We start from the raw sequence: 6,000 nt of genomic DNA on the forward strand, positions 1-6,000 counted from the left end.
CAAGGTGCAATGAAAAAAGTATTTTTCTTACCTTCTCACATATACTCCCTGACTCCTTGCCACAAGCCCCGTGTGCAGTATAGACTATAGTAGCTTTGGATGGGTTCTTAGGCTTTCATAGCCTTTTTACTCACTTTAAAAAGTAGTTTAGAACTGGTACATCAGTCTTTTATTCCAGGTCCAGCTTTTTATTGGTGCTGTAAACTGCGTATGTCTTATCAGCAGTCATCTGGTTCTTCATTTTATCAGTATGTCTTGAGCCGAAGCAATCACAGAGTAACAGAATGGTTCGGGCTGGAAGGGACCTTAAAGATCACGCAGTTCCCATCCCCTGCCATGTGCAGGGACACCTCCCACCAGACCAGGTTACCCAAAGCCCCATCCAGCCTGGCTGTGAACACTTCCAGGGATGGGGCATCCACAGCTTCTCTGGCAACCTTTTCCACTGATTTACCACCCTCATAGTGAAGAATTTCTTCCCAATATCTAATCTAAATCTACCCTCTTTTAGTTTAAAACTTACTCCTAGTCCTATCACTCCACTCCCTGACAAAGAGTCCCTCCCCAGCTTTCCTGCAGGCTCTCTTTAGGTACTGGAAGGCTGCTCTGAGGTCTCCCTGGAGCCTTCTCTTCCCTAGACTGAACAACCCCAGCTCCCTCAGCCTGTCTTCATAGGAGAGGTGCTCCAGCCCTCTGATCGTCCTTGTGGTCCTCCTCTGGACTTGCTCTAACAGGTCCGTGTCCTTTTTGTGCTGGGGGCCATAGCTGAACACAGTGCTCCAGGTGGGGTCTCACAAGAGTGGAGAGGAGAAAAGTGATGGAGACGTAATTTCCATAACACAGAAGAATGTTTCCAAAGAGGAGGCAGCCCTGAAGAAGTGTTACTGGCTCTGCATGGGACTACCTCATTCTTTACTTCAGTCATTTTTACAGTGGCAGACAGAAGGGTCTCCAACGTCAGTACTGAAAACATGTATGAAGCTTCCAGCTGCCACGGGAGGTGTGTTCCAGAGACTGATTTGACCAAAAGGCTCATGTCCCGTCTTGTGTTCCCAGTCCTGCAGGAGAAGATCTGCAGTCTTCCAGCCATGTGTATTGGATAATAATATTTTATGCCTCTGGAATGTATCTGCTAATAAAGGAGTGCCATTTAAATCAGGGCTTTGCAAGCCTGTACATGGCAGGTGAGGCTGCGTGCCCCAGGAAAAGCAGGTGCAGTAAGACAGAATCGAGCCTTTCTGAGGACCAGCGTGGCAAATCAATAGAAGCAGCAACAGGAATAAAATCAGTTTCACATGACTCCGTGCCTCAGGCAGTTGTAGCAAGTGGGATGATGTTGCCCTTTGTTCTGAAAAAAGATCTATAGTTGCTCCATTATAATATATGGTGTTAATCCAGATCTTAACAAATGCAGCAGAAACAAGCACAATCCAGCCCTATGCTAAGGGAAACCTGTCTCTTACTCATTCAAAACTCATTTGCAATAGTCTGATAAACGTGTGTTTGGAAGTTAGCTGATTTGTGGTTGGGAAGCACCCAGAACAAGAAGCTGATTAAGGCAGAAGTATGGAATCTCTTCTGATCGATGGCAATAAACGTAGCTCACAAGGTGTTCCCTCAGAAGGAGTGCCTCAGCAGCCCATCCAGGACTTATCATTCTGTTTACTTTGGCAGTGAAAAGAGCACCACCCTGAAATGCTTGAGAGCCTAGTCACAGGCAGTACCTTCCTAGCGACGAAGAGGAAGGAGCATGTTGCTGGAGTACTTAACAGAGATCACCTCTGGGACAGAAATCTTGAAGAGCTTTTTTAGTCTTCCATTCAAAGCCTGAGTCAGGACATTTGCTGAATGGCCTCAGTCTTCATTGTGGGTGGGCTCTAGGGGGACAGTCAGAACAGGACAGACTATCTGAGCGGAGGATTAGAGACAATAATGTGGAAATCTCAGCTTTAAGTCACTATAAAGGTGATTCAGAGAAAGGACTTGCACCAGATTTTACATGTTCCAAGTGAATGTATTCACCACTGGGCTGCCCTTCTCTTGCTTCTCCATAGAACATGTAATGCCTTGATTTCAGTTTGACACAGATTTAGGCCAAGGGGAGGCTCTGACCCCTTCAATATTAGTCATCTGTGTTAATTAGCAAATCTTCTGTCATGACTAGACAGACAGGAGCACATCTACGAGCTCAGCATGCAGCAGAACTAGAATTCATGTGCATTTTCCAGCTCGTCTTTATTTTTCATCATCCTCCCATGTCTCCTCCAACGTTTGTGCCTCGGGTAACATTTAACTTCCCTCATTTTTGATACTAGAAAAAATGCACTCAGGAAATAACAGCACAGCAGTGGCCAGCACAGCTCCCTTATATATTGCTGTAGTAGTGCTGGACGGTATCTGTTATCTGAGTTGGTCCCCAGAGACTTCCAACATTCTTCTATGTAAGACAAGTTATTACTCTTGAATCTTAGCTACGTAAACCTAGCAGAACTGAGTGAAAAACCGAGTCTCAGGATTGTACATGACATGTGGGTTTTTAAATGTTTTTATTTCCATGTTAAAGCAGTGAAAATAGACATATAAAAGCTTCGTGCTCTCACCTCCCTCTTATTGTAAAGAATGATCCCAGAAAAATATTCATGGGGAAAAATACCCAACTGTTACCACCAATCACGTCTGAAAAATCCATTGTCTTGTACTTATCATAGCTGGTTTTAGTTATATCTGCCTCATTTAGCAATGATTTTCTTCAAGTTCTGCCTAGAACCAGACTACAGTTTGAGAAAGTTAGCAGATAGTTTACAAAAGGGGTTTATTTAAACAAACATTTTTGGAAGAAGTTCATGGTTTTCTTGATTTGATATTAGTGTGAGGGATTTTCATTTTAAGTGATTAAAAGATATTTTGAAAAGTTGTCTAAAAAGTTTTGATATTTTCTTTGTTAAAAACCATTTACTTTGGGAAAAATTATATGCCCAGTAATTCTCCTTGCTGCCCTGGGGAAAAAAAAAAAAGAAAGAAACAAAAATCTGCACACAGAATCTGCAGTAATGGTGCTGGAGTACAAAACTGGGTTCAGCCCTGTTGTATTTAACATCCTTTTGTTTTCTAATTTAATCTTACTAAAAAGGCAGTTTCATGATCAACATACACATGGGCACAGGCAGGCAGACACACACAGACACGGTGCAGGGACTGTAAAAGAGTCTGCCGTGTGCAAACGTAAAAACTGAAAAGCTTAAAAACTTGTATTGGCTTTTCTTTTATGTGTGGTTTGTTTGTTTGGCTGTTGTTTTTGTTTCATTTGGTTGGGGTTTTTATGTTTTTTGTGTTCCCTAAAGTGACAGACTGGCATGCCACATAAATGGGGCACAGTAAAAAACTATGTTAATAAAATAGGCTGAATTTAAATCATCATTTACTTTCTATCCTGGCTCCAAAATTACTAGGTACTTTCCATGTGCTAGGAATCCTGCAGAAGTATATTTGCAGAAGTATCCTTGCCTAGTATACCTGACAAGCTGTATGTTTTGTGGTTTTGACATGTTTTCTCTGTTCTGGTGCAAGAGTTTTCAGGCTTTTTCAACTCGCAGACTTCTAAAGATTTCCAGAGGAAGGCTTGTGTGACAACAGAACAGATGATAAGGAAATCTACTCTTGGAAACAGAGTTAGATCTTGAAAATATTTCAAAATGGACATTAGGAAAAACTTTACCATGAGTGTGGTCAAACACTGGAACAGTGATGCCCCGTGCCTGTCAGTGTTCAGGAGGCATTTAGGTAATGCCCTTAATGACACGCTTTGACCTGTGGTTAGCCCTGAAGTGGTCAGGCACTTGGACTTGAACTTTGTAGGTCTGTTCCAGCTTAACTTTTGGTTTCCCTTCCCTTCCCTTCCCTTCAGCCACCCTCCCATGTGTTTCCCATCCTGCTAATGAGAATCTCTCCCACCAAGCTGGAGGTGAGTTGTTGCAAGCTGTAGTTGAGCCTGCCTGAGATTTTCCACCAGGACTTTTTGCCAATGGGGGTTTTAAATCTTCTGTCAAGAGGGCAGCTGGAAATCATGCTTATTCACCAGTACTCAACGCTTTTTGAGGAAGATCTCTAAGATAAGTGTCTCAAGCTTTTGTCCTATGTGCATTGTTACCATGCATATTCTTTCCATGTTGCTTTTTGTGATGGTGCTTAAACTTGCAGGCTTTGGACTGGCAGCTGGAAGAAGTGGTTGAACTGTTTGTTTGAAATACCGATTGCTTGAAATTTTGGCCACGGGTATGGCTGGTGAGCAATTCACAAATCAAATCTTGTTTTTCTGGGGGCTGCCAGGTTTCTTTGCATGTTGCCGGTTCTTTGTAAACACTTCGCTTTGTCTTTTCTCCTCTATTTGTATTGGCAGCACCACAGCCAGGTCATCTGGCATTGGTTTTGTCCCTTTGCTGCCTGGCTGGCTGAAACATTTGACATGCAGGGTTAGCAAATAATGTAATGCATTTCCCAAGGAAGAGTTTTGGACCAATTGGCACCAGTGCTGAAACCAGTGCTAAAGTTTGTGGGTGAGCTTGCAAGTAGTCAGAAGTTTTCTGAAAGTTAAGGGATAGGAAATTATTTGATCCTGTGAATTGGACTTTACAGTCTCTTAAAGAAAATACTCAAGGACTGGTTTCCTGTGTCTTTGACCAAGCACATTGGGCAGTGGGCTGACCGTGAGTACCTAGCAGCATCAAACAAGAGGCTCAGTGCAGCTCATGGCTCTGCCGCTGTCTGCAGCATGTGCTGGGGGCAACTCTTACCTGGAGGACAAAGTGAGAGGGATTATTCATCATTGCAGCACTGAGAAGGAGAGGAGTCTCATGGATGAAAGTTACTTAGTTAAACTCCCAGTGACACCCCTCAGAGTGATCAGGTCCTTCTGCTTCACGGCTCTGTTCCCTGGCAGATGCTGCGGTTTGCTGCCCAGCTGCGGTAGCTCCCTGATTGCCTCGGGTGAGGCAGAGCAGGAGACACAGAGGTGACAGCAGGTCACATTTGCAAACAAGTCTGTTGACATCCCAGCCTGGGTGCCATCTGAGATAAGTCTGACGTGTGTGGTAACTCCTGGTTCTGGCAGCCCGTCCCTGCTGTACAGCCCATCCTGTACCAAGATGTAAAACGTGCCCGAGCATCGACGCACACAGAAGGCTGCACGGAGGACAGGGAGACCTTAAGAGGCCAGGAGTGTGTTTTGTTTGGACCTGTCTGTCACCAAAACCTGCAGCATCAGGAGCAGTCCCAGATGCACAGGACGATGCGTATGCCCATTGTTGGCCATGAGGCCGTGCTCCAGCCTAGTACCCAGGGGGCTGCTGTGGTGCAGAGCACCCAGGTGGAGTTACAGCCCTCCTGTCCTGCCTGCGGGCTTGGCTCTGGGCAGAGGGAGATGGCTGCCGGTGAGTCCCACTCCTCCTGTCCACAGGGCAATAGGAAAAGCAGCAAGACCAAGTCTTCAGCCACCTCCCGTTCTCCATCCCCCACCAGAACAACCCAGTCCCTCCTTTCTGGACCAGTACAGTTCAGTTTATCCTGTACTGTTAAGGATCAATGTTTTATAAATCCAGAAGGAAAGGGGAAAGATGGTCCTTAGCTGTACAGCTTTTATATTAATGAGTACAAACAGGCAAGATGTTTTCTCTTGATCACTGAGCTCTCTTGGAACCTGGGAGATTGTGTTAGCAATGGTTGTTGGTTTTTTTTTTTTTTGCATCCTGACATTATTCATCTCCCAGCACCCCAAAGAAATGATCAGATCCCCCCAAGGCTGTTATTCATGCCCGAGGTTACTCACGATGAGTTTCTGAAGGGATGTGCAAGCTGTGGGCTCGGGGCGTTGAGTCAAGGCGTGACTCAGGAAGCTCTGGTTGGTTCAGAGCTGTCTGGCCCAGCGCGCAAAACCCAGGCACAGAGGGAACTGCAGTTGCTACCCAGAAATAGGCGTTATTTCTTCTTCCCTATGTGAAACAGCTT

The sequence above is a fragment of the Cygnus atratus genome, chromosome 7 (genome assembly GCF_013377495.2).
Source record: "Cygnus atratus isolate AKBS03 ecotype Queensland, Australia chromosome 7, CAtr_DNAZoo_HiC_assembly, whole genome shotgun sequence".
NCBI lineage: Eukaryota > Metazoa > Chordata > Aves > Anseriformes > Anatidae > Cygnus > Cygnus atratus.